Here is a 23,471-nt window from a genome sequence, read left to right on the forward strand (position 1 = left end):
CTTTTAAGTTTAGGAACGGATAGCGCATATAGTGTTATTACCCTAGGTCCTTGTGGTATAATAGCCATTATTACACCAGGTCCTAGTGACATACAAACCATTATTACCGTACATTCTTGTGGTGTAATAACGATTATTACACTAGGTCCTCATGGTATAATAACCGTTATTACTTGTATGAACTTGTAGTACAGTAACTTATATTTTGATTTATAGTAACGTGTTAGTAGTGAGTAACCCTAGTTACATATACGATGACTGTGTACAGTTGTTTAAAGTTTTCCTGTGTTACAATTATGTCTAATCCCAAAATGCTAACCTGATTAAGCCTAATTACAATTTTTTTTTAACAAACGAAAGGTGACTGCTCTGTTTGTTACTGGCAAGAATTTACTTTATGGTAAGGAGACAAGCCATCTTGTGTTGAATTGTCGGCCACAGTACGCTACTGTAGTTTTTGTATGGTTTTCCAAACTAGGAAAATTTGTAGAAATCGGATAATGAATCAGCTGAATAAATGGTGAGTCAATCTGTTCAGAGATGGCACTGTTGCACTACAGTTTCCTGACCCTACGAGGGCTCAGCTTGTAATCGTCTCCCCCCGTAAATATTTCGTGTAACATAAAAAGAATGCTATATCAATAGTTAAGTACAAAGCGAATTATACAAAGTTTTTAATTATTATAAGAAATGACTTGTTAATAGCTACAATAACATACACGACTATTTGGAAGTCTTCAGTAAATTTGTCAATGTTTAGAAATATTTTATTATAATTTTGCTTTAACTCTAGACTTTTGATACACTCTTCCTTGTGAAACTACGGGAAGTCTGCAGGCTTATAACGTTATAAATTGGGTTTTGATAGCAGCGATGGCTGGAACATAACCTATTGTGAAACTGTGTGTCTAACAATGAAATGATACGTTTGTACTCTGTTTACTTAATTTTGGTTTGTTTTGAATTTCGTGCAAAGCTACGCGAGGACTATCTGCGCTAGCCGCCCCTAATTTAGTAGCGTAAGGCTAGAGGGAAGGCAGCTAGTCATCACCACCCACCGCCAACTCTTGGGCTGCTCTTTTACCAACGAATAGTGGGATTGACCGTCACATTATAACGCCTCCACGGCTGAAAGGAAGAACATGTTTGGTGTGATGGGGATTCGAATGTTTACTTAGTAAGAACGAAGCTATTTTACACTTTCTTTATGTTCAAGCTATATGACTGACAGTCTTGGAAACGTCATTTTACTGATGTTTTTATATTTCTCAAATGACCACTTAATTTTTATATTTTAATTTCGTTAAATACTACCCTCTGTTGTAGAAATGCAAGTAATTATTTGCCATATATAAACGAAATAACATACTATAATTTAATTTTTTGTGTTTTCAAGTGACTTCGATTAAGTGTAGGATCAGTATTAACCACACGCGTTTATGCATGGAAGGGTATAGGAAATTTTCATTAATGTATGTGATGATGCTCGACATCTCGCGCAGCATTTATCTTGTTGACTTCACGGGGATGGCGGGACGGCGTGAGTGTGGGTAACTGAATTGTTCATTTTTTCGTACAGCATTACTCGAATTACCTTATCAAATTCCACTGAAGCTGAGTCAACAAGTAGCTCGCACGAACATGTAACGTCAAGATATCAAACGCGTCTAAATATGTCTGACTTTTATATATATAATTCAGAGCTAGAAAATGACGAACTCGAGTTACACTCGTCACTGTAGTTTGAAGTTAATATACACTAGCTTTGTCATTGGAAGTGTTTTCGTCGATTATCTTTAATAAATTTAAGCGATCGAGGAACACGATATAATAATAATAATGCCACTGAGGGATGTGAACAATGGATGTTTGAGTTAATTAAATTATTTAATGTTTCTTTGCACATCAAATACGATTAGATCTATGTCAGTTTACTTACACATTTCTCAGCGTTAAGCCTTTGGGCTTATAACGGTAAAATTAGGTTTTGATACCCGCAGTTAGAAAAGCACAAATAGCTAATTGTGTAGCTTTGTGCTTAATTACAAAGAAAAAGGAAATACAGTAAAACCTGTGTAAGGCGGAATCGCACGGGACCCAGTAAAATTTCCAGCTTAAGCAGGTTTATCGGCTAAGACATAGTCAACATGTATTTCCTTAATTATATATAATGTTTAAGCAGAACGTTATACTTGCTTGACTCAAGTGAAGTAAGACATTTGTGAATAAAGTTATACTGTTTGTGCTGTATTTATTAGAATAAGAACAAAAATAGACATTCAAAATATACATAAGTGCACAAAATATTAATTACATTTAGTTGAAGAAAGTGTCCAATTTCAACTGTTTCGTTTTTATCATAATGGGCTTTCTCATGCGGTTAAAAGCGAACGCTAATTCTGCGGCCTTTTCATGAAGTTCATCTTCCCTCTTCATTTTTGCACACAGTTTTCTCACTATCTTTTGCATTTTGTTCATCTTCTGAATATCTCACACTGTTACCATCTCGCGATTATATTATAGATTTTAAATCTGTTTCATCAGTTTCTGTTATAACATTCTTGTCAATGTTCACAAAATCATCTGCATCAGTCTTATCAATTAGAGTTTGGATTTCACTAGAATCGTCATAACAAACAACTTTTCCACCATTTCTGCCATTATCAAGAATAAATATACAGTTTTGAAAGCACTTTATCACACATTTATCTTTTACGTATTTGATTAAATGACTTAAAAATGCAATTTCATCTAACACATCAATTTTTTATGGTCATTTCAGATGTTTTCTTACAGTCGTTCATGTTTGCAATAATATGCTGAAGCATCAATTTTCTGTATTTCAGTTTTATATACTGTATAATTCCATTATCTAGTGGCTGTAGAACTGATGTTATACATGGAGGTAGAAAGATTAAACTAACATTTGAAAGTTGAATTTGTGGGTGACAAGTTGAATTACCTAGGAAAAGTAGAATATTTCTATTTTCTTGTTCCATTCTTTGTTTAATTTGTTCAAAAATTCCTCGAATGTAACACTTGTTATCCACGTTCTATTATTCGCTTTCCATTCCACAGGAAGTTGATTCTTCCTTAAGTTTTTGAAACAGCGCGGATTTTCACCTTTACCTATTACCCATGGTTTGTTTCTCTAGTTTTCCCCAACAGCAAATGTGACCAAAAGCACAGTCAATCATTCTTTCGAATAGCGACCTCCGGAATAATGACGGCAGAAAAAAGAACAGAATATGTTTAACCAATGTTTACACTAACAAAATGTCCGATAATTTAAACAAATTATTAATTAAACAAGAATTTATTAACATTTAAACAAATTATTAATTAAATAAGAAATTAATAAGTAATTCAAAACATTTTTCTTCCTTAATCAGGTTCTGATATTATTTTGTTGATAGATGAGGTTGGTGAAAGATAGTTTTCCGTCCGCGTTACTCAGGTTCTGTCATATAGAGGGCCTTTTATAAGAGAAATCTTAAAATAATGCTGCAAAATTTTGACATTTCCTACATATACAGGTTTCCGCCCTATGTAGTTTCCGACTAAGACAAGTTTTACTGTACCTACAAATTTGCGATAAAGAAACAAATTGTGACTTCCAAACATACTCCTTTAAAAATAAAATGGATTAACTTGCAACCTGATTGCTTGTACGTCACATTAACCTGAAAATATTATAACACGTTATCGCTGCTACTTACAGGTTAACCATAGGGTTACTGGTTAGACCCACACGGAAACCATGTGGTTTTTTTTAAATACATTTGTTGAAACTATTTATTCTCTAAACGTTCCTGGATTTATTTAATTTATTAAGCAAAGGGTCGTTATGACCAAGCAAATACTACAAACAAACAACAATAATAATAAAGCTGTAAATTTAATACTACATCCGCAGGGTCGCTGAAAGTGCTAAATAAAACCAAAATTAAGGGCAAGAAATATTTTTATTTTTTGCTTTTGAAGGTTTTATATCATGCTACACCCACAGAGTTGTTTTAAATTTTGCGCAAAGCTACACGAGGGCTATCTGCGCTAGCCGTTTCTAATTTTGCAGTGTAAGACTAGAGGGAAGGGAGCTAGTCATCACCACCCAACGCCAACTCTTGGGCTACTCTTTTATCAACGAATAGTGGGATTGACCGTCACATTATAACGTCCCCACGGCTGAAAGAACGAGCATGTTTGGTGTGAGGGGGACTCGAACCCGCAACCCTCAGATTACCAGTTGAGTGCCTTAACCACCTGACCATGCCGGACCACACACACAGAGTGTATAATTTTTCTCGTGATTAAAAATTAAAATTCTTCACGTTTTATTAAAGTCAGGACAATAAATATTGCATTTTATGAGTCATTTTACTGTCTACTGACTGACAGACAGACAACACAGTACTGTAAAGTGGTGCGAGTGGTTAAAACACGTGACTCCACCAGGAGGTCTTAGGTCGGGAAATAACATTTTACAAATCCGACAATAACACGTACAAACTAATTATATATGTAAAAACAGCTGGTATGGGTAGAGAAAGCACTATGTAGAGAACCGAACAACGTTTCGACCTTATTCGGTCATCGTCAGGTTCATAAAGAAAAAAAGGGTTACTGACCGATAGCTGACCACATGTTTGAAGGCGGTTGTGTAATTTTGACGTCACGACAGCACCAACTGCAACGTTAAAGGCCCCTTACGTGATATCATTTTAGTGTCTACTGACTGACAATATACATTACTGTTTAAAACTGGCGAGTCTTCCAGGTGGCTTTAGGTTTCCCTTACGGGAAAATAATCCAATATATGGATATCACTGATGCGTTGGTAATTCCACATGGTGTGTTCGACGATTTCGCCATCTATAGGACCTCACTGGTATATAAATTAGTCGGTAATTCCAAATTGTATATTTGATGGTGTCGCCATCTACAGGTTAACAAAAATCAATTCTTCATATTCTGATCTTGCACGTATATTGCACCAGTTAGTTCGAATGGTAAGAGTCACAAATATTCAATGAATCACAATTACAAACTTTATAGTAAACATTTACATGTAACCCTCTGGTGTTATTTTTCAAGCAATTGAATAATCGTAAATACTTGTTATAATTCATATATAAAAAACTAATAGTAATTCAAAATAAAACACAAATAAAAAATAGAGATGAAATAATTGCTTTATATTACACAATTGAATCACAGTGCGTAATCGTTAACAACTTTCAATCGACGTGTCTGCGTGCTATTCAGAATTAATATCTTACACTTATAATCTATTGCATTAAAGACAAAATGGGCCGATCATGTATAAGAGTGATTTTTAAAATATTAAAATGTATAGATCAATTTAAAAACCAAAAATATTATATACACCACTTAACGAATTATCTTACCTAATGTCGGTGTGTCTTAGTGCCCTCAGTAATGCTTTTGTTTTTTAAGTATGCTGTCTGTCTCCTTTGTAATGTTGGCGTGTTTAAGTAAGACCTGGTGCCTTCAGTAATGTGTTTTTATGTATTTTTTTAAATTTTAACGTTGTTTTATAGAGGTTTTTAATATTTTGATGTATTACGTCTTAAAATGGAAAAGAACTGGAGACCAGAGTTCCTTGGAACATTTGAATAACAAATGTTCAAAATGCACCCTCTCCACAAAAACATGTTGGTAGAGTTTAATTTAACAGGTTTGAAATGAATTATACTTTTATTTCACCCATAATCCTACTCGTGTCTGTGCAGTTTAAACTTTTTCGTGTGTTCATTCTTGTTCTGATCGTCGAGTCACTTTTCTCACGAGCTCCACCTACCTGTCAATCAAAGCTCGTGCCACACAGACAGCAGTAGCCAGTGGCAACCAGCTACAGCAAACAGACGATAGCTGAGTGCAAAGTACGAGAGAGAATGGATTGATTTTGTTTTTAATAATCCTCTAGTGAACTGCTGGATTTTTTAAGGATATCAAGCGCGATAGGGTTTTGGCTGTAACAGAATTCACCTTCCAAACCAGCTGGTTATCTTACCGTACCCGTAGGCTTGAGTGGACAAGGCCAACATTTTCTGAAGAAACAGAGTTGATTCGTTCCACCAGCTAAGTCGCCTTGTGTAGCAGCAATTCAGTTTCGCTCCATCACACGACAGTCCGGACGGACATGCATGGTCGTGACTTTTCTCGGCTAGTCTACAAATGTCAAGACTTCTCCTGTAGATCTATGAAACGTGCTGCTCCTGAAGCGTCAACAAGACATGATTTCTGTGTGATGAAATAAACACTTCACGGTTTGTTTTAAAATTATAGCTCAACAACTAACGGTTATTAGACCATGGCAACCGTGCCGCTGGAAACGTTTTTCCTTCACTTGCTTAGTAAGGTGGAAAATATTCAGTCGCAGATGAACAAGCACCAGAGTATCCAGGAAGAAATTAGAACACTGGAGTTTTGGAGATCAATTATTGCAGAATGTCTGGCTAGTTTCTTTTATGTTTTCCTTCTGTGTGGCGCTCACGTAACCTGGCCTGGTCATGAACCCAGTAACTTAATGATTAAGGCCTTGACCAGTGGTCTAACCATGGCTACTCTTGCTCAGAGTTTCAGTCACATTTCTGGTGCTCACGTGAACCCCGTGGTGACCTTTAGCATGTTCTTGACCAGAAAAGTATCCTCACTCAGGGCTAGTATGTACGTAATCGCTCAGTGCGGTGGATCAATTGCTGGAGCGGCCCTCCTGTACGGGTGAGTGTGTATTCCGGTGACAGGAAATAAAGTCACAGACTCTACAAATGACTTTACACATTCACATGATTTGTGTTGTCAATGTGTAGAAGTCATGTATTATCAGTTAATAACTGATTTTAAATATTTTTATTACATTAATTATTTATGATATTTAAACCTAATGTCACTTTTTTATACTGTGCTTTTTCCCCCTGGATTCTGTATTTCTTTATGAGCTACGTGTATATCAGTGATATCGAATAAGCAAGTTAATCAGTGCCATGAATAAATGTTAAAGGAGGAATGGGTTTACATATTTGTAATCCAGTAACAATGCTTGAAGCAAAAGAATAGAGTTAGAAAAAAGTGTTATAGGGAATGGATTTATATATTTGTAATTCAGTAACAATGCTTGAAGCAAAAGAATAGAGTTAGAAAAAGTGTTATAGGGAATGGATTTATATATTTGTAATCCAGTAACAATGCTTGAAGCAAAAGAATAGAGTTAGAAAAAGTGTTATAGGGAATGTATTTATATATTTGTAATCCAGTAACAATGTTTGAAACAAAGGAACAGAGTTAGAAAAATGTGTTATAGGGAATGGGTTTATATATTTGTAATCCAGTAACAATGTTTGAAACAAAGGAACAGAGTTAGAAAAACGTGTTATAGGGAATGGGTTTATATATTTGTATTCCGACAACAATATTTGAAGCAAAAGATTGTTTGTTTTCTGGTTGTTTTGAATTAAGCACAAAGGTACACAATGGGCTATCTGTGTTCTGCCTACTACGGGTATCGAAACTCGGTTTTTTGCGTAGTAAGTTCGCAGACATACTGCTGAGCTAGTGGGGGGCTGAAGCAAAAGAAAACGAACCTTCATTTCTAAATTATCTATACAACTGTGTCTGTGGCAAATCATAGGTAAATTAGGAAAATTTAGGACTCGAGAAAAACGTTAAATTTGATGTGGTTGAACGTGGCACGTGTTTATAATGTTGCAATAAATCCAAAAACAAAGTGACGTGTAGGGTTGTTTCAGAATGCCAATTTATATCTCATCGTTTCTTTAATTATATTATTAGTGTTGGTTCTATATTTTATTATTATTTAGAGTTTACTTGTACGAATATTACTTTCCATTATTAATCTAGTACATGGGTTTAGTGATTACCTATATCTTCGAAGTTGACAATATCCTATTGGATTAAGGTTAGTTATAGCAGTGATAGTCAACTGTGATATTTTTTATTTTACACACTCCTAGCTTGTTATGTAACATTGAGTAAATCATTTTTCAGCCCTTATTTTATATCACGGTGGGTCAGTGTTAAAATTTGTGATTCGATTCCTGCAGCGTAGCTTTGCACCAAAACAACGAATCTGGTCTGTGTAGTTTGTTTGTTAACTTTACGCAGACGTCATGATAGTATCAGCGTAACAAATTAGTATTCATAAGACGGCTGGTATAGGTATTAAAACCAAATGTCAAACCTCATACAAGTAATATATTTGCTCATAAACCCCCTATCATAAAACAAACAAACAACAACAATAAAGTTATAGTACCTGAAGACAAAAATTACGTCTTATTGACAAAGGTTGAAGGTTTGGGACCTGCAGACACAAATGAGCTCACATCTTAAGGAAGGCGGCTTTTTTTTTTGTATATAAACTCCGAAAAAGAAAGAAATCGCAGAAGCAGAAACAGAATTACGTAATACCCCAGGATATGACGTGCGTGGGGTGAGAAAATTTAAAATTGTCTTGATTTTATAGTTTTTCACAGTCTTTCGCCCTGGGGAAACTTAGACATCTTAACTATTAAGTTAGTAAGAAAAATGACATTTACTCTCCAGATGATGATAAAAAAGATATTACTGCTGACGTTCCACCATTGCCGCTTCATCAGTTGTGTTTTTGTGTTATTATATGGACGGTAAAAGTCTTTGTTTTTCTAATTTCATTGACAAAATATTCTGCCACAACTTTATCGTACCTCTTTTACTGTATTTCTATCAGATGACGTTAGGACTAAATAGTAAGTTTAAAATATAATCCCCTAAACTAGTAAAGCATGAGAGGTTTAACTTATAAGTTAGGACATTGTAAGGTATTGTAGTATTTCTAATGTATTGGGTTTAATCTTGCTCAGAAACTAGTTTTTCTTAACTCTCAATCGTGTATTGTTTCTTGGTACCTCGTGGATATCAGAAACGTGTTAAGACATGTAACTTTCCATTAACAAAAACGTATATTGTTTATAATGTTCATATTGAAATAAAATCTGTTGGTAAAAAAGTATATTGTTTATAACGTTCATGGTGGGCGGTATAAGTAGCTCAAAGATTTGGTTCTGAGTGAAACAAAGAGTGAAACGCAATTAGCTATTTTAAAGTCCCTCAAATAACTTATATTGATAGATTACCTTTAAACGTTTTCCAGCACCAGGGACGGGTACTTTTGTTTGTTCTTTATAACGTTCATATTGTAATCATAAACATGCTAATACATGTAATGTCCCATTAATTAAAGGCATATTGGTTATAACTTTCATGTTTCCCCAGAAAAAAAAAAGCACATTGAATGCAAACACTGGAAATATGTTCTGTGTGTGTGGTAACATAATTGGTGTGGGTTCAATCGTAGGTAAAAGGGTATCAAATGTTCTAGAAAAACAAATTTGAATGTTTTTCGTTGTGACATCATGGTTAGTTTGCATCACATTTTAAAGTCTGGTGTGGTGTGCTTCATATGAAACCTATTTGGACTTCACTATTTTCCCAACCTACAGGTTCCATCTAGAGGTTTCATTGCTCTGAATTTCAACCACCAGGGTGTTCCCCCATCCTCCTTAAATGCTTAATACGGCGAATTAATTGTTACATCGAATTATATTGGTGTTAGATTAATGTCGGGAAATGCCTGACACAACATGAGCATAGAACCAGGGTCAGATTAACGTCTTGGGTGGGGGGGGGCTGTGGCAGGTTTTGTAGGGGAGTTCTTATAACTCTAATGATACACAAATATTCAAACAAATATCTACGAAGAAGCTGTACGACTATGTTATTGAAATAAAATAATAGGTTTATAAGTAAAGATCGGTGTTGTCATAGTGATTCAGGTGCAGACACGTTTTTCAATGTGACGCCGTTTTTTATTTTTCTTTTATTTATTTTTCTCTTGATCGAGGACATCAATTTGCTCCGTCTCTCCCTTAAAACGTTCGAGACGCCTACGTTGGAAAGCTTTATGTTTTAGTTGTAAAACAGCAGGCCCTGAAATAATTATAAAGAAATAGTCGATGTCATATAAAGGAACAGTCATAATTTGTATGAGGTAGATAAAACAACAAACAAAATACGAAACTCGTCAAAGAGGATCTTCATTATGGCTCTCGAATCAAATCTATCGATCCGTGTGTTTCAGCTGTAGAGGTGGAGGACTCGGACCATTCCTTAAACCGCATTCGACTTTCGTTCACCTTAGATGTTGAAACAGAAGAAAGCAAATTATCTACACTTTCGCGTGCACAAACACTGAAAGTGATGGACAAATTCTTGTTGAACTCTCGTTTTTTTGTGGAATCTTCTAGTTGTTAAAAGTGTGATGTTAGTTATGTTTGGTGTGTGTAATTAACAGACATCGTATATAATTTTATGTGATGAGTTACAACACTTATGGATGAAGAAGTTATTCACGAGGTTAAACGCCCCCAATGGCACAGCAGTATGTCTGCTGACTTACAACACTAAAATCCGGGTTTCAATACTCCTGGTGAGCAAAGACAGCCCATTGTGTAGCTTTGTGCTTAATTATAAACAAGCAAACATTAGGTTAACATTGTAAATATGTCAATTCTATGAAATTATCCAGGAGTCTTCTAGAGGACCTACCTTGTCAACACACTGTACCAGTACATACATACCGGTTTTGGTGACTGTCGGTCCGGTTGTTCACCAGTAATGAACTAATGCACACATACTTTTCTGAAATAACGAATAACATTTTCGGGGAGAACACTGTTTTTAGATTTCTACGACCTTTCACTGACGTAATCCAAAGTTTCCTAACTCAATAAATGGTAATTTCTGTGTAATCCTGCATGCAGTATGCTCACATAAACAGAAGTGAAATAAGTCAGGAAAGTATATTCATATATTTTTTATTCTACGCTTCAACTCTCTTTAATTACAAGATACAATTACACCACGTTGTACCATTATATACTCCCTGGTCTGGTGGTTAATGCGCTTCACTCGCAACCTGTGGTTCGAATCTCTTTCACTCCGACCATGCTCATTTTTTTAGCCGTTTGAGTGTTATAATGGGGCGGTCAATTCCACTATCGGTTGGTAACAGAGTAGCCCAAGAACTGGCGTTGAGTGGTGTTGAATAACCAATTTTCATGCTGTCAAAATTAGGGACAGCTAGCACAGAGTCCTCTAGTGACTTTGTGTGAAATTAAAACCAAACCCCTTCTTCTTGCACTTCCCAACTTTAACCTAGACTTTTAAATTCCTTGTTTATTTGGCAAACAACCATTTATCAACTCATCTTTTCATTATTTTGATCTAGCATTTCTTTATTCATTGCTTCAGTGAACCTCGAATAAGATACCACTGATTGAGTTATCATAACTGTTGGAAGCTCCCTTGTGGTAGGATGATATCACAGGTTTGTCTTTCAATAGGCTCTCCGTGTAAATCCTATGATTTTAGGCATTGTACAGCAAAGTAGGAGCACTGTCACGTGATACAATCTATACAGTTTGTTTTGGTGTGACGTAGCAGTTAAACCAATTCCATTAACCTGTTTTCCAGGTGATGTCTTATCTAGGATGAGACGTGACAAGAACGCGTGTAAGGTTACATTTCAGTAGACATCGTTTTCTAAATCTACACGCCAGAATAGATAGAAACCTGATGCATTGAGGCCTGAACCCTTCCCTGGTCACATATTTTACTTTTGATGAAAATACGCTTATAGCTGCTTCTTAGTACTTACGTTTGATAAAATATAAACCTGGTTTCATAAGCTATATTAGTCCTACATTATTAATAAACCTCTTCACTCACTGATGTATGTAAGGCCCTCGAAACAAAAAGAACCATTGGAAATGTAGGTTGGAAGTGTTCCACAAATGGCTTAACTCATCGACCACAGCTTTAAAAAAAAAACAACATTATCTGGACAACTATGAGTGGATAAGAAACAGCCCTCCTTAACTGTATTATTGACTGTTTACAACTCGAAAATTAGAGGTTTGATTTCTTGTCGTATCTTCGCAGAAGTTACATGTTTCACTACATACGGAACTATTTTCAATACTCGCACAATAAAAGCATTCTATAATCATCTCAATGAACTGAATTTCAGAGTGAAAAGAGTGCTGTCAGTGACTGAGTTATGTATAATCCTCCTTCATTTTAAAGAGTCCTGAGAATGTAATTTACATTCCAGTAACCCACACGAATCAAGTTCAAGCAGTTCATGTTCATCATTAGTTAGTTCATCGATGAACATCTAGTTGACTGAAGGTCAATCCTCTGACACTTGGTTCATATAAGTTGAAATATTTGAAAGTAACTTTTTGTATTTATATTATAAGCAACTTAGTACGCCATTTTGATTTTATTTACAGTATAATTTCATATAAAATATAATTAATTTCTTTAAAATAAAATCTGCTAAGGTCTGTTAATTTAGTTAAAATTTTACTGTCGAGCTTAAAGTTGACGTGGATTGTTAGGGTTCACTTGAGTTACATGTAGGTTTAACATTGGGGATTAAAATAACGTAAACTTGGGACTCACACAATCCTCATAATTTGCTGCTTGTGGATTCAGAATCAGAGGAATGTAAAAATATAATTTCAGGTCTGTCTTTTGTCTCCTACAAGTAACAAGAAACGAGGGAGAAAATGTGAAGTTTACATAATTATTGTCATAAAGTTAAACCAAGAAGTGAAAGGTAAAACGTGCGCGTACCACCAAAGAATTAGATAGTCTGTAGGCTTCAATACTACATGACATATGATATTTAAAAGCAGGGAATATAAATGTTTGATACTAATAATTTTGGTTTTATTTACTCTTTAAACGGAGCACTGCGGAAGTACCTCTAATATATTGTTTTGTATACACAGCTTATTGCATCTTAGTGGTTCGTCGGGTTTCGTGTCTGTGGCAATATATTAGTATAATATGGTTGGTTTAGCCACATGTGAAAATATTTGTTGCCAGACTGATAAAAATTTTTGTGGTAGTTGTCTTTAATGGCTCCGTGATTCGGGATCGCTGTTATGTGCGCTGATGTTAACCTTTGAAATGAAGGCTACATGTGACAAATAATATATTGGAATTTACTGGAATGCAGGCTGTGAAATTATTCTTGTGGAAATATTAGGTTCCTAAATATGGGGTTCCCGGTGAGTTAGCAGTAAGTTTACAGACTTTTATTCGATTCTTGTAATGGGCAGAATCCAGATAGTTCACTGTTTAACTTTGTATTAGGAGAACAGCAACAGTATATTGCCCTCTCCTTCCTGTTGGATCAGCAGTAAGTCTGAGGGCTTATAACGCTAAATGTTGAGTTTAGATACCAGCGGCGAGAAGAGAAAAGATAGCGTAGCTTTGTGCTTAAGAGCTAACAAAACAAATATAGGTATTTATTTCAAATATAGGTGTTTCTCACCTTTTTACCTAACAACTAAGGATTTTTTTCACCTTGTAGTTAAAAAAAAAGATATATCAATTCACTCTCTGAGCTCCATGTATGATGTATCTGAAAATTATTATATCAACTCCTTGAACAGCTTCAGTATGGATACTTACAAGTGAAGTCTATGTAATTACCTGTAGTGTATTCCAGTGTATTCTAAGTTTCTGGTTCCCACCTCACGTATCACTGGTCACAAGATGTGTCTGGTCCAGGGCACGTGTATGACAGCCACAACTAGGAACTTAAAATTACATCTTAAATGTAGAATTAATAACAATAAAAATAAGTTTCTGTAAATTTAAATTTTTTTACAAGCTAAAGCATTAAAACAGGCTCTTATGGGCTATTACAGGTTTTAAAGGTGCGCTGGTAGGACTAGTTTTACGCAACTAATTGGGATTATTTAGTTAATGAAAAATACACTTAAAGCCAAATTTTATACAGCAATTATTGACTCATTTTAACACTAGACACTACGTTTAACCAACAACGACGTGATTCGTATATTTTAATTAATTAACCGCCTTTTCGCTAATTTTAAAGTGTTTGTTTGTTTGTTTTTAATTTCGCGCAAAGCTACACGAGAGCTATCTGTGCTAGCCGTCCCTAATTTAGCAGTATAAGACTAGAGGGAAGGCAACTAGTCATCACCATTCACCGCCAACTCCTGGGCTACTCTTTTACCAACGAATAGTGGGATTGGCCGTAACATTATAACGCCCCCATGGCTGAAAGGGCAGGCATGTTTCGTGTGACGGAGATTTGAACCCGCGACCCTCGGATTACGAGTCGAGTGCCTTAACCACCTGGCCATGCCGGGCCATAATTTTAAACTGTTTCTTCGTTTTCGTCTAACCTAAAAATAAAGTCGATCCTGAGCTTTCGCTAGTTTCAAACGACCATATTGCATTATGATTACGTAATTAACTTTTGTATTAAATTTTGTATTCCCAAAAATAAATTTGATTATCAGTAAGTGGTGTATTTGTGCTCATTATAGCAGGGTGTTCCAGATTAACATAAAAATACTTGCGGTTTTCTAAGCAGTTTCTTTCTTTTATTAATCTTTTGATTAGTAGCTATTATCAATACAATTGTTACCCGCCAATAAAGCGTTTCATGTGCAAAAGTCTAAAAGAAGTTCAAAGTGAAAACAACCCAAGTTGTAATCGGTATCCAACAGTTAAGCCTAACGAAGGGCGTTTTCGAAACGATGCAAAAAGCGATATAAAAAAGTGTTGTTGTTTTTTTATATTAAAGACCTGTGTGCAGTCAATTATTTATACTTTAGGTTTACTTTTTATTTTGACTTCTAAGGCCAGTTTAAAACGATTTTATTGCCAAAACTTTAACAGTAATTCTTTCCAAACTCCAAGAGAAAGGGGAAAGTAGAGCTGTTTAACCCATGCTGTATAGTATAGTTGCATTTATCATGTAGATATACAACTTTTTGTTGTATAAAGAACGTTACGATCTATTGAGCCGACCGGAGAGCTACCTAGTAGACATAAAACTGTCTTTTGACACGCAATCTGACAATCAATCACGAAACAACTTTGTTTTTTTTTCCTTCCCAACTGTCTTATTTAGTCTTAGAATTTTAATTGGGCATTAGCCTCCATTATATGAGGCAGTGCCGATTTTATCCCTTTAACTTCGATAGGTTTAAAATTTAATTAAGTTTATAATCATAACAGTGGCTCGTATAAAGATTACAAAATGAGGTAGGTAGCTAAAGATATAAGGAGTTACAAGAGTGCCAGTCAATCCATTAGCAATGCTGGTAGAAGGCTGATTTCCTTCTCATGAAAATTAGGGACGGTTGCAGAAAACCTGAGTTTTCCATGAATATATTATACAAATACGATGTCTATTCTGTAGCTTATATTTCTGATTATGATATAGATGAAAATAAAACAACATTTTCTATCACCCGTCCTTGTCTAAATGAATAAAATGTTCTAAAGCGGTACATTTTTCATCGTACTTGTACTGTGGTCCTGCATGTTCTGATGGTTAGGGGGCACTCAACTCGTAATCTGAGGGTCGCGGCTTCGAATTCCCGTCACACCAAACATGCTCGCCCTGTCAGTCGTGGGGGCATTATAATGTTACAGTAAATCCCACTATCCGTTGGCAAAAAGTGCAGCCTAATAGTTGGCGATATGTGGTGATCACTAGAGAGAAGACTGCAATTAGCATTGCGCGAAAATTGAAAAAGAAACAAACTTAATATCAACTTACTTAATTAGCGCCGTTATCAAAGTGTAATGTTTTATTATAAATTATTGTAATAGCTAGGTGTATTGTTGGGAAGAAATAATACTAACATAAGTAAAGTTATAACATTTCAAGGGGATGTATATTGTCTCTACGTTACGCCTTAATGACTATTAACATAAAATAAAATGTAGCGTTTCCAACGAATTCATTATTAGCGCTACGTTTTCTTTGAATAGCCAGGCGTAGTTCAATAACATGCCTAGATTATAGAACTAGGGTTCTTGTTTGCGTCTTTTTGTCGCTCTACGTTTGTTTGTTTTTTTGTTGTTGTTTTTTTTTTGGGGGTGTTATAAATGTAACAGTCATATCCTACTGTTCAATGAGAACTGACGGTGGGTGCTGTTAACTAACTGTCTTCCCTCTATTCTTTCAACTTAAAATCGGATATGCTGTGCGCAGAAATATCCTTTATAAGGATTTTCACTACACTTTCTACATTGAGGAAAAAGATTTCTCTGGAATGGACAGACATCTGTAGTTTTAGTAAAATTACTTATTAAAAATATTATCAGAAGGTTTCCAAATATATATATGTTTGTTCGTTATCATTTCTCTGCAAATGTTTTGAATATTATAAAATCAATAAAAGACCAGAACGGTAAAGTTGGTGATGTAAAATTTATATAGTATCAGTGTGGTAAAATGGATGTTCTAAAACAATAAACGACCAGAATGGCAAAGTGGATGTTGTAAAATTAATAAAGGACCAGAAAGGCAAAGAAACTGTTATAAAATTAATAAAGTATCAGTGTGGCAAAGTGGATTTTGTAAAATTAATAAGAGACTAGCATGGCAAACTTGATGTTATGGCAAATTTGATCTTTATCTCACTGTTAAAGACAATTGCGCTAAATATCAATGAACGATAGTTGTGGAAAGTTTAAGGCGTTAGTTTTGTCGTATTGTTTGGTTCAGTGACTTTTCTGCAAATAATTGTAGAATGGTTAGAGGTTTACCAGAAAACGTTTAGTTTTTAAATCAAAGACTGGATACAATATTTCACACAAGTAAACATAATCTGGTACCTTTATTGGAGAGATAGCTCTATCTCATTTTGTCGATTTCTCAAATTAGATTCTGCACAGTCATCAAATGTTGAAATCCTATTCCAGACTGAGAGAACAAGACATTATATAAGCAACAATGTCGTTCTTCTCAGGACGCAGGCGCCACACACGTAATTCACAGTCACTCTCACGAGAAAACAAGTGATGTTGTTTTCTTAAGGTATCGCTTGATCTCCCAGTGGATAAGATTACTTTCCTGTCGGTAGAATATATACTACTTTATAGTAATCTTTCATACGAGTAAGTGGAGCGAGAGGTGCTTCATGACTCCTTTCATTGACTTTATGTTTAAAAACTCATTTTATATTTTAGCAAAGGATATATGAAACATACAACATGATTATATACCAGACGTATCTCACCAGTAGTTCAATAAATGATCAATAATAGCAAATATCTTACTGGTGGTCCAATGAAGAATACGTAACCACATGTATCTCACCAGTAGCTCAATGAAGGGTCAGTAACCACACGTATCTCACCGGTAGCTCAATGAACGATCAGTAACCACACGTATCTCACCGGCAGGGGCGTACATCCTGGGGGGGATGGGTGGAATACATCCTCCTTCATTTTAGGTGGGGTTATGGTGCATACAATCATCCTCTTCATACAGTTTGGTCTGTTGAACTGTTTTATTGCATCATAGGCCTACAAATTGTGTGTTTGTTCTTGTGATTCTCGTGTTCTTACCAATCGAATTACATAATTAGGCCTAGATGTAGGCTTTTTCAGTAGCCGAAATGTACATCTTTAATATAGGCGTGCTTCTGAACTTTTCGATCTGAGCGATAGTTCGTAAGTATCAGTCAGTAAGCCTAAGTATACATGCAAGGCTTGCAAGCACTACCACAGAATCTACCTACGTTTTGTACGTAGTGTAAGATTAAGTACAATTTTCACCACAACAGATTGAACAGAGCATTAAATTCGAAAATATTACTCCCAAGCGTAAACTCCTGTGATCTAGATCTGGCAGGCCATTTGTAGCTTCTAGCTGCATCAATCTTATGTGCATATTGTGCGGTTTTCCTAAGTCATTTGTTCTTATGCATGTCTAGCCGGTTTTATTGTCAAACGCCTTACTCTCCTGAGCTGCCGAAGTCGCTGACCATAGTGTACCTTTAGTGTACAGTTAAAGACAGGTTCGGGCCGCTCGGATCCAGACGCGCCCTACATCACCCCCCTCCGCTCTCTGTAGTCTGAGCCTCGATTTTACAACAGGGCTCATTAGACCTGTGTTTGTGGCCCTCAATAATCCATGAAATTTCAGATTATCACCGCCCTCTAATAAAGTGCTGGTGTTTTATGGTAAAAGGACAATATATTCTCTTATCATAGATAGTGAAAATATTGTATTTTCTTGTATAATTAGAACACGAAAGGAGCGATTTCAACGGCCTGAAGCCTCTACTTGAATTGTATCGGTAGTTTTTGTTTAGTTGTTTTTATATAATAGACGTGCTTATAGACATTATATCACAATGTGTTTGCCTTTTGATGAGCTTTAACAGGAATATAATATATTTGTGATTGTTTAAGCATTTTTCGAGAAACTTGCAATTACTTATGTTGTAACTAGCACACATTATTGTCCCAGCGATGCCCAGGTGGTCAGTCGGCTCAATTGTCATTGTGAGGTTCGCGCGTTCGACTTAAATACATTGTACAGTTCAGTCCTACTTCTATTCTGTTCTATCTTCGTTCGTTGTACGTTAGAGTTTTTCAATAAAGACTGTATTTTAGCCTGTTGAGTCACCTAGGAAATAGATTCCAATTATGACAAGCAAGCGTCTCAAACTTTCCGATATTAGACAGTTCTACAAGCCAGGTACCAGTACTACAAGTAACAATGCAGATGCAGATAATCCAACAACCTCAAGCAAAGGAATAGAAACTTGCCATACAGAGGAAATGCCATGTTTATCAGAGGACGAGTCTGAAAATGCTTGTGCAACTATTGCACATCATGAACCACCAGATGGTTGTGAAACAAGTTTGTGCAGTAATGAAAAATCTGACACGTCACAGATACAGTGTGGAAAGCCATATCATCCAGACGCACAACTAATACCACGACAGAAAGCAAAATCTCAAAATATCAACTTCCAGGGCAAGTGGTTTGATGAGTTCCCATGGCTGCATTTCGATAATCAGACTCAAAAAGTCATATGCTTTCATTGTGGCAAAGCGGAAAATAGAGGCCTTTTTACAGAGAAATTGGAGAGGCCAGTGGAGTATACCTTCATATCCATTGGATTTTGCAACTGGAAAAAGGCAAAACAGAAATTCAACGAACACCAATCCTCCTCTCAGCACAGATTTGCTATATCTCCAGAAGGTTCACTTGATGTAACTCCAGTGACTGTCCAGCTACATGATGGAAAAAAGAAGCAGCAGGAAGAATGCAAAAGAAGTCTAGCCAAAATACTCAGAAGTTTACGTTTCTTATTGCGTCAAGGTCTAGCATTACGTGGACATACTGATACGTAGGGCAACTTCCTGCAGTTAATAAAGTTCCTAGAAGAGGAAGATCCTGAGTTGACGGCCTACTTGTCAAAGAAAACCACATTCACATCACTCCAGGCTCAGAATGAAATAATGGAGATGTTCAGCCATCAAATACTGAGGAACACAGCACACGAAGTGCAGCAAAGTAAAATCTTTGCATTAATGGTTGATGGCACTCAAGATATTACAGGTGCCGAACAGGAAGCAATATGTGTACGATACGTAGATGAGAACTTTGACGTCCATGAAACATTTCTTGGTTTGTACAGTGTTTCCAATACAACTGGTTGAAACTATATACTCGACTATACTTGATGTACTGATTAGACTCAATTTACCACTGTCAGGATTAATAGCACAAACTTATGATGGAGCCGCTAACATGAGTGGTGCGTACAGTGGATGCCAGGCAAAAATAAAAGAGAAGCGACCATCAGCTTTGTTTTTTCACTGCAGAGCACATAAGGCTAATTTAATAATGCAACATGCAGTTCAAGCTTGTGAATGTGTTCGAGATTCTATCCAGTGGGTACATGAACTTAGTGTCTTGCTTCAGAGATCAGACAAATACAAGACATTCTTAGAAAATATTGTATCGTCAGACAGCCACAATGGTCCAGTTAAATACATCCGCCCACTGTGTCCAACATGCTGATTGTGCCGCAATCTACATTTACATGTGCTAATGATCACTACAGTGACATTGTTGATTCTTTGTCTGAATTAGCAAATGAAAAATCAGATGTAGCAGTAAAAGCACGAGGTCTGCTGGACAGATTTGACAAAGGAAAGACAGTTTTAGGATTGTTGATAGCTCAGCATCCATTAGCTGCATTAGAGGAACTAAACCGTGCATTCCAAGCAAAATCAGCGACAGTATCTGGCACGATTGAAGCATCTGCAATGACAGTTGGGCAATTGCGGGTATTCTGAACAGAGGAAAATTACAAGAAGATATTTGATGAAGCTGAGAAAAAGGTAACTTCCCTAGAACTGGTGCCTATTGAACTACCACGCATTCGCAGACCCCCTAGAAAGAGAAGGATCACAGGTGATGGCTCAGCACACCATTCTGCAACAGCTAGAGATTACTACAGAAGCCAATATTTTGAATTTGTGGACACAGTCATAGAACATATGACCACTAGATTCAATGCAGACAACAATGACTTGAGGCAATATCTGGTACTTGGGAACATGATCACATCTGGCAAGATTGACAACTCGGTTATAAACTTCTATCCAGAAATCTCTGCACAACGGTTCGAGTTTCAGTTGCCCATGTTCAAAGGAACAACAAAAGCAGTATCTCTGAAAGGTGCGAATAATGCTTACTGTAAAATGCATGAAACAAGCCAGCAGATGTTTAATGGAGTGTTTCTTCTCATGAAAATTTTGCTTGTATGTCCAGTATCCAGCTGCGAATGTGAACGCAGCATTTCTGCATTAAGACGGTTGAAGACGTGGTTAAGGTCAACTATGTCTCAGTGCCGCCTCAACCATGTGTCAGTTTGTCACATTCACAAAGATGAGGTCAACAAGATAAATATAGAAGAGCTTATGAAAGAATTCATAAACACTTCATCACAAAGGAGGTCTATGTTTGGGAACATGTAGACTAGAGGATTAAATGAATTTTACTTCAATAAAAAGTATGAATAATTATGTGCTACATTGTATTGATATGTAATTTTCAAGAATTCGCAAAGATATTTTAATTATTTTTATCAAACAACATGAACAGTTTTTCAGTAGATATAAACTTATCAAGGGTAATTACTAATTTTATTAATATTTGAAAACGTAATTCATGCAATGAAAGTTATTAGTAACCTTGTCAAGTATAATGGCCATCTTTTATACTGTACAGTGTGCAGGAATAAATTCATGTGGCAGTTAATTTGTGACACATTTGTCTTTATTCTATTAACATTTTGAAAACTGTTCACAACACCTCATTTATACAAACCTACATGGAAACCTTGAAGTATCGTGGCAACATGATTACTCTGTGACTGCACGTTTACAGCTTTCAGGTTCACGTAATCAGAGATTACCAATTTGCAAATTGAACAGTCCACATAAGTGGTTGCAAAAATCATCCTTCCATCGGTGTAAAAAATCTACGCCCCTGCTCACAAATTAAATGGACAAAGCTGGACTTACGAGTGAGTAAAATGTAATTAAGTAACGTAATTAATTTGAGTGGATTATAACTTAAGTTCAACAAAAGCTTAAAAAGTGATTGAAACTAATCTTAGAACTAAAAGAAACGTCCGTGAAAACAGCTACTTTAGATGGACGACTTTGGATTTGATGCAAAGTCAAGTCGGAGTTATGAAGTTTTCACTACATTTGATGACACACCATTGACACGTAATCTCACACCCAGGAACTACCGACAGACCCATAAACTGATAGGATTTAATTATATATATAAAAAACGGCTGGTATGAATAGATAAAACACTATGTAGAGGAGCGAACAACGTTTCGACCTTCTTCGGTTATCGTCAGGTTCACTGCGATAGGATTCATTTCACCATTAATATCTGACCTGTCTCTGCTGCAAAGATTAACCCTTAAGGGGAAGTTTTACAGGAACCCCAAAACTGTGTTACTAATTTCACCCACTTTATGTATAAAAGTGAAGTAATGGCGGTAACTAACTATGTCAGCAATGTTGACGTGTTTGTAGACTCAGTATAAGGGGCGGAGGGATCGCTTTCTAAATCGTAATATACCTTCTGTGTTTTACATATCATCTTCCTCCCCATCTTTGCTTGGGAATGTTGAATTACGTGCTGTTCCAAACACCGTTGATAGACCTAGTAGGCAACGTTGTAAGAGAATCTTTCATGTACAGGATCTTTTCCGTACTGAAAGATAAAGACAATAGAGTCAGTTTTTATTAAATTAAACCAACAGTACGTGGTTTATATAGTTTATCGTAACTTTACAGAGAGAGAGTCACTAGAGCGTTAGATCGTTAAAAAAAATATCCACGTTGATTTAAGGTGTTTCGGGTTTAAAAATTGTCGTGAAACATTAGATCAATACTCTTTCAAATTGTATCATGTTTTAAAACATTTTCTAATAAAATCTCTTAACATTGCCAGTAAAATAAGCTAATACATGTTTGTAATGTGTAAAACCTGTTAATAATTATCTGGTGATCTGAATTTAGAAGAAAAGAAAGAAACACAACCTTTGACGATTGTTCAGGGCCCGCCAAAAGAAGTGTAGTTATTTAAAACTGAAATAGGCCCAGCATGGCCAAGTTTTGGTTTGGTTTTTTTGAATTTCGCAGGTAGCCGGCCCGGCATGGCCAAGCGTGTTAAGGCGTGCGGCTCGTAATCTGAGAGTTGCGGGTTCGCATCCCCGTCGCGCCAAACATGCTCGCTCTTTTAGCCGTGGGGGCGTTATAATGTGACGGTGAACCCCACTATTCGTTGGTAGAAGAGTAGCCCAAGAGTTGGAGGTGGGTGGTGATGACTAGCTGCCTTTCCTCTAGTCTTACACTGCTAAATTAGGGACGGCTAGCACAGATAGCCCTCGAGTAGCTTTGTGCGAAATTCAAAAAAACAAACAAAACAAACGCAGGTAGCCCTTGTCTAGCTTTGTGCAAAATTAAAAAAATAGAAAAACATCGGCGGCTAGCGGTACATTAGAAGACTTACGGTAGAAACTAGGATTTGATACCCGCGAGGAGCAGACCACAGATAACCCATTGTGGAGCTCTGCATTTAAGAAGAAATTTTAGTTGAAAATTATCAACTATCTGTTAACTGTTTTTGTGAAATTACTCTTTTTATTGCCTGTTGTCCAGGTCTTTAGCCTTAATCAGCTTGTATACACACGTGAAAATTTTCGCACATTCTTCTGAATTCAGTTCCGATGTGATAATTTCAAGGGTGGGAAGAGTTTCTTTAAGTGTAATTATTGTTCTCTACGAATAGGAGGCTTACATTTCTCATGCACGTGACTCTAAATGTGCTCGAACTTTCCAAAAACACCGTCTCTTTAATTGTCGGGTGCTGCAAACCTACACCATGGGTTATCTGTGCTTCGCGTGGGATCGAACCCGGATTTTGATGTTACAAATCCTTTAACTTACCTTTCACCCATCTGATGACTGGGAACAACTGACTAAGTAAA

At 36.2% G+C, this 23,471-nt stretch overlaps 1 pseudogene across 1 annotated transcript in view; it reads left to right on the top strand.

Moving 5' to 3' along the window:
* The first annotated feature begins 5,839 nt into the window (after positions 1 to 5,839).
* Positions 5,840 to 23,471, top strand: part of LOC143257129 (aquaporin AQPAe.a-like) — a 36,800-nt pseudogene continuing 19,168 nt past the window's right edge. The window contains exon 1 of the transcript XR_013031696.1: positions 5,840 to 6,744. The product of XR_013031696.1 is annotated as an aquaporin AQPAe.a-like (transcript). The remainder of the gene's footprint in view (positions 6,745 to 23,471) is intronic.

This window comes from Tachypleus tridentatus, chromosome 7 (assembly GCF_004210375.1).
Source record: "Tachypleus tridentatus isolate NWPU-2018 chromosome 7, ASM421037v1, whole genome shotgun sequence".
In the NCBI taxonomy this organism is placed as follows: Eukaryota; Metazoa; Arthropoda; class Merostomata; order Xiphosura; family Limulidae; genus Tachypleus; species Tachypleus tridentatus.